The sequence below is a fragment of the Chaetodon auriga genome, chromosome 12 (assembly GCF_051107435.1).
Source record: "Chaetodon auriga isolate fChaAug3 chromosome 12, fChaAug3.hap1, whole genome shotgun sequence".
NCBI lineage: Eukaryota > Metazoa > Chordata > Actinopteri > Chaetodontiformes > Chaetodontidae > Chaetodon > Chaetodon auriga.
Window position 1 is genome coordinate 23,509,571 of NC_135085.1, and position 11,360 is coordinate 23,520,930.

General features: G+C 42.2%; 1 non-coding gene across 1 annotated transcript; it reads left to right on the forward strand.

Moving 5' to 3' along the window:
* The first annotated feature begins 3,541 nt into the window (after positions 1-3,541).
* trnay-gua (transfer RNA tyrosine (anticodon GUA)) lies at positions 3,542-3,628 on the forward strand. Its single transcript is given in 2 exon segments — positions 3,542-3,578; positions 3,593-3,628. It is a non-coding gene; the product is annotated as a tRNA-Tyr (tRNA).
* The last annotated feature ends 7,732 nt before the right edge of the window (positions 3,629-11,360 follow it).

The following is an 11,360-nucleotide window of genomic DNA, read 5'->3' on the forward strand; positions in this document are numbered from 1 at the left end:
GGGTCATTCACTTCTTGGTAAATGCTACATTTCCTGAGTTCAGAGTTTACCTTCTTTTTTATTGCCCACTAAATCTGCAGGTGCATGCGTTTTATTCCAGGATGTTATATAAATGAAAGTCAGCTGTCCATATTTAAAAAGCACATGTGATTTAAAAACACTATGAGTGCAGGGTGTTACGACTATCCCTTCGCATTTGTAAAGAATAATTTTGCGTAGGTTGATATTGGATGTTGTATTTTAGAATAAAACTTTTAGAATAAAGCCTACAGCTCACGAATGACTGCCCTGTGCAGCTCACCTCACCGCTGGCGACGTGTCTTCCTCCCTCTCCCTTCCATGAAACCTTATATCTGTGTTTAGTTGATCGGATAAACATCTGTATCTGCAGCAGCAGAGATCCCACAGCCCGCTGTGACCAGTCCTCCTCTTCCTTGAGAATGTCCAGTGTTTTTAGTTTAGAGAAAATGCAATGGAAAACAAACACAGCGTTCAGAAGTGTAGACAATGGCGGGGTGGCTGGGCGAGAGCGCTGCACATTCCTCTCCATTTCAGCTAATATTCTGGGAGATTCTGTGCTTAATGTAATTACGTGGGGAAATAACGGTCTCCCATGCGCAGAGGGGAGTTGGTGACTGACTGCTGGGATGGACTCATACTCTGAAATTCACTCTGTTACCATGGAAGTATTGTTAAATGCATTTCCCAGAATTCCAAGGCTCAGGTTTGACCGACTTTCCAGCGACGTTTCACCTCCGAGGGATTCAGCTAACCAGCCGGACGGCTTTCTGCTAAACAGAACAAATTTGATCTGCGCTGCAAAGATATTAATTTAGGAATTTTCCAGTGACAAATTATTAATAATGGAGCTCAGCGGCTGCAGAAGGGCGAGCTCAGCTGTAAAACAGATGTGGGGAAAGCCATTTTTACAGTAATGAACAGAGTTTCCAAACGGCGAGCGGCTTCTGAGGGAGTTCAGCGGGAGTTCAAAGATACGTGATATGGATCAATGAAAACTACATTTTGGAATGCAAGTGTGGGAATTAGGACATGAATGTGACAGATTTGTTGACTTTACTGCATTCAGTATGACAGACTACTGCAGAATATAAGTATGCATCTCAAACCTCTACAAAGAGTTCATTGGTGTGGACCACATGGACTTACAGCATCATGTCAGAATTATATTTAACCAGATCTTTATCATTCACAGGTCATTAAATAATGATGTTTTGTCATGCCCCTTGGGCTTTAAACGAGCTCCAATGTAAATCCATCGACAGTAATATTAGACACATGGAGCGAGGTGATGTAATCTGAAGTAAGAGAAAGTCTATGTAAGGAGAAGGTTGGGGTTGATGGATAGGTAAGAAAATGGACTTTCACTCAGGAGACTGGGCTCTTTGGAAGCCAAAAGTCAACGTTGACTTTCTTTCAAACCCGACTAAGCTGTGATCAGTTCACAGCTTTAACTTTTCTGGCAGGAAGGCTTTGTGGCAGGCCACTCATACAGACGCCAACGCTGGTTTTCTACGATCTTTGAATGAGAGCAGGTTGATTTAACCCTTCCCTCGAGTTCTGTGAGATGATCCTGAAGTAAGATGAAAAACGACATGAACCACTGCCAAAGTTCATCAACACTGAGGTACCAAAGTTAGCAAACATCTGCATTTGTGATGTTCTGCTTTCATTTATTCAGGTTTTTCCTTTAATTTGCCACTTGTAACCCGTCGCTCCGTGACACGTTTAGCCTAGCTTAGCACAAACACTGAAAGCAGGGGGTAACTGCTAGTCTCTGTCAGAACTTACACACCACGTATCTTGTTAGCTGTCACGCTAGGCACTGGCACATTTAAGTTTCCTTTTCAAAACATTTCTCTGTATTGTTCACACTCTGAATTAAATCCTTGTGCTGCATAATGATATTTTGTTTTATATTTCCTTAACAAATGTTACACTTCCAGCACAAAGAAAAGAAATGTGTTACACTCTTGGTATTTTACAAAAGGCAACATTAGAGGCTGTCCTGGAACTGGAAGCTCTGAGAGTCATTTTTATCAGCCATCTGTCTTGACAAAGTGTCCTTCACCAACACACACACACACACACACACACGAATCCTCCTCCCTGCTCAGCAGTGGTTCTGGATGAGAACACCAGATAAAAGCATTGCCATTAACTGTTAGGTTGCTTTTCCACTGCTACAAATGTTTACTCTATTGAGGGTGATTGAGGAAAGCTGCTCTCATGCAGCTGTGACGGCTGAGTGGTTCAGGTGTTTGACTGAAGAGCCAATGGGGAGTTCCTGTGTAGGCTCTAATGCTGCTCATGGTGAGGATCTTTATCTGACCTTGTCTCCTAGAAATGATATTATATGCAGCTAATTTGCTCACGACTCCAATGTGGTGATGAATGTAATCGCTGCCTTGATTATATTCAGAGTTAACATGTCTTTGAGTGAATGCAACGCTACGTTTATGTACTGATGGAGTTGGATGGAGGTGGTCAGGGTGGATGGAAGTGCAGGGTTTGCATCAAGACTGTGATCAAGACAGGGCTGCTTTGTCATATATGTATATGATAGGCCGCTAAGCCTGTAGGTTTACATTGAAGCACTTCCTCAAAATATGTAAAAAGTGGAAGATTTCCAATATGTAATTATTAATATTACTACTTAATAGTTTAGTAAAAACCTTTCTTAGGAATGAAACTCCTCAAAATTGACAGTTGTCCCCCCATAATTGGAAAAACTAAATTCCCATTCCTAGAAAACCTCAGGAAACTAAACAGCAGCGATGGTCAGTGCTCTCACCATCTCCACCACCACCCAACTAATAAGTTGACACAGCGCTTCAACCAACAGAGAAAGACACTGAGCTGCTGTTACCCTCAGTGTGAGAGGATACCACAACGTCTGACAGAGGCGGACTAACGGACACTTAATAACCAGCGAAGTTGCTGCACACTGTAAAGTAAAGACTCAGTGGAAGTGTATTATTTTTGGTTCTGCACTGACCTGTCAGGGGAGGCCAAATGGAGTCTCCTCACACTGAGACTGGAGGAGGAAGGAAGAAGGAGACATTTGATCTGGAGTCTCCACATGTGTCTTTTCTGCTCCGCCTGCACACTGTGGGTGCATGTGCAGACTGGATGACATATTTACTGTGGATGGGGATGTGCATGTGTTCTGGTTTGCTCCAGAGCTGTAGACCTGAACCTTGGATAAGTCAGATAGAAGATGCAAAAATAAAGACTGCTGGGAGACCTGACTTACTTTACTCCCTGAAGATTTGACTTGAGACTTGAAAGCAGATTCCCATGTTTTGATCTGCTAAAATGCTGGAAAAATAAAGAAACGAATAAGATACTGATAGTCAGACTTTGTATAATCAAACACTTTTAATACTTTGTTGACATCTTGTTGTTGGGCTAGGATCCAGCTAAAATTCGGTTAACTGTTTGGCAGAGTTTAATGTTTTCAGCTGTTTGACTGTTGCTCTATCAAGAGTCGGCATGATGCTCCACGCATACGGTGCAGACCCCTTCGATAGCTCAGTTGGTAGAGCGGAGGACTGTAGGAGAAAAAGCTGGAATCCTTAGGTCGCTGGTTCAATTCCGGCTCGAAGGAGGCAAGTTTTGTAGCTGTTACAGAGACTGTTTGAAATTAGCAGCTGTAGCTCAGTAAAGTATCACCACTATATTAATGAGGCTGTGCAAACATAACTGAACACACAACTTCTCTCAGAGCTCGATGTTTGTCTGTGCTCGAGGAATCGCAGATGTGATAAAACCCCATGAACAGACGTTTTACTGCTAATATGAGATATCGAAACTTGTGCAGCCAACACTAATAAAGGCATTCACACTTAGTATTCTTGTCTGCATGAAAGGAAATGCTAAAAAATTGAAATAATTAAACTGGAGTGCACTACTGAGAGATCTCCTCTGTGCTGTGCTGTGTGCTGTCTTTTTCCTTACATTATCATGTAGTATGTTTTGGCACTTTTGACCTTCCATCCAGTGCCATCATTAGATCAAAGCATGTTCGCATTGTCACTGTGAACATGCTTACGTAAGCATTTAGCTCAAAGCCCCTGTGTGCTTACGTACAGCCCACAGAGCTGCCAGCATGGCTGCTGTCTCTCAATCTGGTTTCTTTACAACCCCAAAATACAGCTTGTCTTCCATATCTGGTATTTACACACCAGACTGGGGCCTCATTATAACAATGTCCCCATAAATGACCTAAAAACAGGTTTCTGAATAATAACTTTTCATGTACTTTACTTATTATATTTTGCATATTTTGTATAAATGCAACTTCTTTCGAAAGTCTTCTAAAAACTCTCTGATGATGTGTGTGTTGGCCCAAAAACTGCATGCTTAGACTGCTGTTATTGTGTTTGACCTTTTCAAACTGCACTTTCTTTTCTTTCTTCTATCACAGTGACAACAGCCAAAGGATCCTGGGCTCAGTCTAGCCAAGATAACCTGTATCAGCCAGCTAGCGTTACCCAGCAGGCCGAAGATGAAGCTGAACCACAGGGTCATAAACTAGAAAGAGGGAAATTGCACCTTTTGTTGTTTACCCACCAATGTTACACACAAAAGCATTTCTTGTACTTCTGGTAATTGTAACACATCAGTAATCTCAGACTGAGCTCAAATTTACATTGTAGACACTTTCCTAACGCTGTTATCAAAAGTAGCCTTGAATGAGAACATCAGAACATCAGGATGTCTGTATAATAGAAAATGAGCTGTTTACTTTAATAGAAAAATACCTAAAACTCAGAGTTTTTCCCTTGATTTGACACAAATTGTAACGTTGAACTGCAATAACTTCAATGTAGCTGCCTTTCTTTTTTCAAGTCTGTCTGCATTTTTACATTCAGTTTATATAATCTGATCATCTAATGAGAATGTCTGTCTTGCCTTGACAGGTTGAGTTTCCACACCTGAAATGACGGCCACAGTTTTGGCATGCAACACAGCCTGGGCTGAGCCAACTGTGGCATGCAGGACAAGAAGACGCAGCGATGGAAGAAAGCCAAGAGTTGACTGGATTATCTGAAGAGTTTTCCTCAAATCAGTCAAAGCTTAAAGGAGGTTGTTGTACCAAAAACACGACGGCGACCTCGCGGGTGCTATGATATCCTTTGGCAACAGCCCACGAAGCATTGTGACACTGCTGCACCGCATTGGCCAACCAAATACATGCAAGCACATATTCCTGGAAGATTACTTACCTGTAACATAAACTATGTACTTGTACTGTTTAGCTGGCAATCATTGCACAAAATTTAAAGTCACTGTTGCCATTGTCTGGAGTTGTAAAAGCCTGTCTTATAGTAAAACACTGTGCAGTGTTTTGGCACCTGATGAGCCTTCAAAATAGGCCTTTCTGGATCAAATTCAGTGTCTTACTAGTAGAGATGAAACGTGCATAGAAGTCTGCAGCGTTTCTCCTGTTGGAACACTTTTACAACTAATTGGACGACGGCCATATTTTAAAAGAACAAAATATGTTGTTTGGGTGACTAAACTACGTAACAATGTGCAAATAGAGTCTGTAGACACACAATCATACAGCAGCAGAACAATCTGCAGCGTTTAGCCTCAGTATACATTATTCATGAGCTATTAGTGAGTTAGACAGGCAGACCATGACATTTGGCCCGTTCTGAAGTCCCCATGTCATGCATTGAGCTTCAAGTGAGTAGTGGGTGGTGGTCACGAAGATGACTCAGAAGATTCAGAGCGATTCTCTTTCTGCATGTTTTGCAGGTGAGGTGACCGTCGTCAGTCAGGGTCTTGAAAACTAAAATACGACCTCACTTCAGACTTCAGGCTGAAAAACCTCCAGAGCGCCGCCTTCCACCGTGCTTTCACTGGCGCAGAGCGAACTTTGGCTGATGCTGGACAGATATCAATTTGAGTTTTCAACATGCAATCATGATTTTAATGATAATTAAAACTTGAAACCTGCAATGGTAATTAACCGGTGACCATTTCATCCCTACTCACTGCTACTTAAGACAACATAGTTCAAATGTAAAAGATTAGCTTTTAGCATGTTTAAGCATTTTGAGACACTAATTAAATGTGATTGTTGCAATGAATAGTGGCTCATCTCATTAGTATCAGTATAGAGGTTTGGAAATTCTACATGTCCATATTGTTTCTGTATCTGAAATCTATTTGTGTGTTTTGCTGATGCTCTTAATGCTTCCCCGAGTCCACCTCAGTGACTTCAGTCTTTTGCTGTGTGAAAATCATGTCGCGTCGGTACGACGTTCTTGAAATGAATGTGATTTGCGTCTGAACGCTGTGGCCTCAGACTGGACTCTGTGCTGTGTGTTTGTGTGATCACGCGTCCGTCCAGCTGCTGCCCAGCAGTGAACCCTCCCACAGCCGTCAGGCAGCTTATCATCCCACGGTTCGGCATGGTTTAAGTTTGGCTGCGGATCGACAGGTGCTGCACAATTACTATACAGCTTTTTTTTTCTGATTTTCTAATGTGTGATTGTACACCTTAATCCTCCAAATTCAATGACAAAATAGTTTGTTTATGTGCTCTGGAGCAACACGTAAGCACTGTGTGATCTGACGGCCTCACTGGTAGGACAACACTGTTTGTCTGAGCCCTCACAAAAGGCAAAATAAATCTCTTTTATGATCTGACAGGACTATGGTTGAGATTTGGTTAGGTTTACACAAAAAAAGCTAGGTTAGGTTTAAAGAAAGAGCGTGGTTTGGGTTAAAATGACTACTTTGTTAAGGTTTGGGGAGCTTTGCCATCATGGTTCCAGTGATATCCATGTGGTTAAGGTTAGGAATAGATGGTGGTCATAGACGTGATCAACAGGGCTGAGACAACAGGAGGAGCTTCAAATGCTTAAAGATGTTAAGAATTTTTTCTCATCGCAGTCTTACATCAACCAGCGCATGAGCTTTTTGTGTTTAGCGTAAATGTAATTAATAAAAAAAGACCAAATTTGGATCCAAATGGCAGAGGTCCTAAAGGAAACACACACACACACACACACACACACCCAAAGCCCTGCTCCAGGCTATGTTATGTAGCCAACGGAGCTGCCAGCAGAGAACGTGTCTGTCTGCCGGCCTGTCTGTCTGTCTGTCCGCCAGTCTGTGTTCCTGCTTGTCTGTCTGGCTGCCTGCCTGACTGTATCTGTCTGCCTGTCTGTCACAGGTTGCCATTAATTTGCTGGATGAATAAATGTTTGAAAGTCTGGAGCTGACGCCTTACAATCTCTCAATAGAAGCCTGTCAGTGGTGGAAATGTTTTACATTACATTGAGGCAGTCGGCTGACACTTATCCTGAGTGACGTTCAGTGAGTGATGAGTAAATTCAGCTTCAATTTGTAGATTAACAAAAAAGAAATAAATAAACAGGTCGGAGCCAGGTGTGGAGATCAGGTCCCGTGTGACCAGAGAGAGATCATGTCACAGCAAAATACTGGAAGAAATAAGACTTAATATAAGAGATAGTAGGACTGAAGTACGGCATCAGTTTAAAGTGTATAAAACGTATATTCAAAGTAACATTCAGGACACTACACATGAAGGAAAAGAAGAAAAGCCAAAGATGTACAGTATGTGTGAAATACAGCACATCTCATTCTCTCTTTAGTTTGTTTTCAGTGTTCAGGTGTGCGTTCACGGACGTGTGAGTCCCCCTGCGGCGGGGCTCACTGGTTGTGTTATAAGCCCGAGGTGAAGGGAAGTGTCTGGGCAGGTTAACATCTCAGAGCGCCACTGTCAGCCAGCTGCCTGCTGCTGTCCTCCTGCCAAAAATATGACTCGCTAGCCCTGGCATCTCGCTACCTTCCAAGGCAAACTGAGCCAAAGTGCTGCTGTCAGGGTGAGAGCTGCACACTGCAGCACGGACTTAGTTCCAAAATATGGAACAGAGATTTAATGACTCATACCAACCTCCATTACCATTTCAATGTCATAATTCAGGATGCGTTTTGGAAGGTTAGCTTGTTGATTAACATACGGTTGCAAGCACAAGGCACCAAAATCATCTATTTGCTCCCAGTGTTGAGACATATAAACGCTATACAGCACAAATATTATTCCAGATCACAGAAGAAATCCCCCAGTATTACTAATCCTGTTTATGCTTTAGTTTCTGGAGCTATTTTAAGTGAGAAGCCACATATTCAACCTGTGCGGTGATTTTTTGTGGTACTGGATATTTAGAGTTTTGGTGTCTGAATGTATATTCAGATTTGAAATATACCAACATTTAATTCATCGATGGGAATTCATCGCAAAACAACCGGTTATCAAAAACCAAAATAACATTTTTAAAACATAAATCGTCACATACATATTACAGTTACAGCTTCTCTCACACCAGGTACACAGGTGTGCTGAAAATAGTATATCATTGAAAACAGCGTGGGTGTGTTGATAAATAATTGCTGCAAATTACCTCTGAATGCTTTTGATAATAAATTCCCAGACGTGATGAAAAGTCTCTGTGCAGGACTGGAGACAGACAGCATGAAGGGTTTTGATCACATGAAGGGGTTTGAAGAACCCAGACAGACACAAAAATCCATTTCCTGTACGTACGCACAGACGGTGGTTGATTCGTGAAACTTTAACAAAGAGGATGATGGTGGTTGAGACTAAACCTTAAATTATGTAGTTAGCAGCTGAGCAGGGTGTGACCGGTGCAGGTCACATGATCTGCTCTACTCCAGGTCACACCAAACATCCACAGTAAAAAACTACATCTGTCGTCACCACTGAATGATCATAGAAGTGTTACAGGAAGACTCCGTTCGCTCTTCATCATCGTGCAGGTGCCACTATAAAGAATACAGGCTACCATAGAGTATAGAATTGAGTATTTATAGTACGTAGTTTGGAGAAAATTATAGAAAATGACAGAAGGGCGGGACTGAAAGAAAAAACTTCCAGATCCGTCTGCTGGTTCAGCACCACGGACAGCGGCACGGATTTATCGGCACGGAGTCATGATCGGCCGCGGGTTTGTGGGTAGCCTATGTTAACATTTAGAGGGCAGCTGACGGCCGATATGTAACGCTGATGTTGTTTTTGTGGGATAAAATACAATAATTTAATAATAACAACAAAGGAGACAGGATTGCTGAACTTAAACGAACATTTATGTAACACTAATGTTATTGTCTGCAGTGTTTCTGTTTGCTTAAGTAGATCTTCAATCTTTACAATTACAATTTGTCATTTGGCAGACGCTTTTATCCAAAGCGATGTAGATATGAGATTTTCATACATCACTACATCACACGTTTTTGCAGTGTGCTAATTTTAAAGAAAAAATGTCAAGGAGCTCAACTTTAAAAAAAAATAGCGCACTTAACAACAGCACTAATCAGCAGGCAGCGGCAGTGTCTTCTTGTTTTGTAAGTAAGTCCATAAATGAATTAAAAATAAGTTACAAGCATATATACATATCATATTTCAGCGCCGTGGTTGAGGCCAGAGATTCTAACTTGCACAAACCTCAGTCAGATAAAGAGCGAATCTTTTTAAACCCAAGTAGTCCAGTTCCAAATCCTGGCCTGTATCATCAAGATCCAGGACAAACATGGCAGGCAGACAGCAGTGATGTGGGTACCTGAGCAGAAATAAACAAAATCTCCTGGATTGAAAGAAAAAGTTGGCTGTTGTTCAGTTTATGTTCCTCAGTAATTATTTGAAACATCTCAGGAACATTTGTCCTGGTGAAGTTTTGAACATTTTTGTTTCTGTGTTTCTGAATCTCTCACGGCACCTTCACCTTCCTTCAGCCGAGCTCGTCCGTGCAGGAAACACACCGTCCTTTGTTGCAGATGAAAACAAATAGATTGAGTGAAAGGTCAGTTTCAGAGGGCTGCGAGCGCTGACTGTTTCACTCAGCCGTTACAGTCTTTTCTATCTTGTATTTTTTAAAGATAATTGTGTGTTTGAACAGAAACACGTTTGCCAAATTGCCGCAGACCATGAGGACAGACTCGATGTGTGTGGCTTGCCTGAATAATTACACATCTTTTTGCCAGCACTGTAAAGATAAACAGTGATGTCATTTCTCTACCTGGCCGTCTTTTTGTAAACGGTGGATCAGAATGTGCTTTGCAGACACGCATAGGTTGTGTGTTTTGTTTGCAGTTTGAGTCGCTCATTATCTCCTTTCCTCACTTATTTTCTCATTGTCTATTTCGTCATCTAAAATTTTTAATACTAGACAAAAATCTAGTCCGTGTTTCATATGTGAAACACTGAAAAGTAAGTCCTCAAAGATTGCTGGACATTTCAAGAGTTCAGGGCATCTCAGCAGCAGTGAAATTTCCAGAGAGCCGGTTTACTTTGGATACGGAGGCAAACTTCTGTCTACAGGAGGGAGGGGAAGCCAAAGGCCCACTGGCCACACTCCTGGCCCTCCTCAGCTGTGATGTTGTGTGGTCTTCCTCACCTGCTGGGTCAGAACCTGAAGCAGAAAATGACTTCACCTGCTTGTCTAAGTGCAGTTTTAGATCTTTTGAATTTCACACATGCTTTTCTACGTTCCCAGGGGGGTGAATGAGCATGAATTCATGTGTCAGACGGAAGGAAAGTGTATTTTGATTTTGATATTCAGATACGTCTGGAGAGAGTTATTGTTAGACTTCTGTCTGTTTTGATCTTAGACTAATGTGAGTTCACAAATAATAAAGCAAACAGCAAAGGAGGGAGTTGGGTGATGTTGTATAAAGAGCAAGAAAGTCCATGTATTGAGGAAGGTGTTGGATGGATGGATCAAACAAACACTTGTGTCCTGTGTGAAACCGAGAGTCAGCGTTGACCCATTTTAAGTTACATAACGTATTTAAGTTACGTCACGTACGACGTTCCACCACTGCCCCAGCTCAATTATGGGATTTAACAACATCAAGAAAACAAGACATAAAACAAGACTAACTAACAAGACGAACAAAAGACAAAACACAACACAAGCTCCCAGCTGAGAGGCAGCCAGACCAGCAGTCCCCACGCCAGAAGCCTCTCCTCTGGATATTTAAGCACTTCAGTCCCAGGTCAGGTGCAGCTCATTCAGCAATCAGATGCAGCACACCTGGGCTGAGCTAAGACAGGTGAGGAGGTGGGACGTAGTGGCAAGTGTTTGGGAGTCATTGGCAGTCATCCTATGAGGCTACACACTGCAGTACAAACGCTTCACATCTCAGGCTGTTGTGTTCTGAGTATTTCCTCTCCCTCATCACCAGCTACTCCCAAACTTCCCCTTCATCCTTCAAGCCCACACACACAGACTCTCACACACATCCACACGCACACACACACACACACACACAAAGTGCTG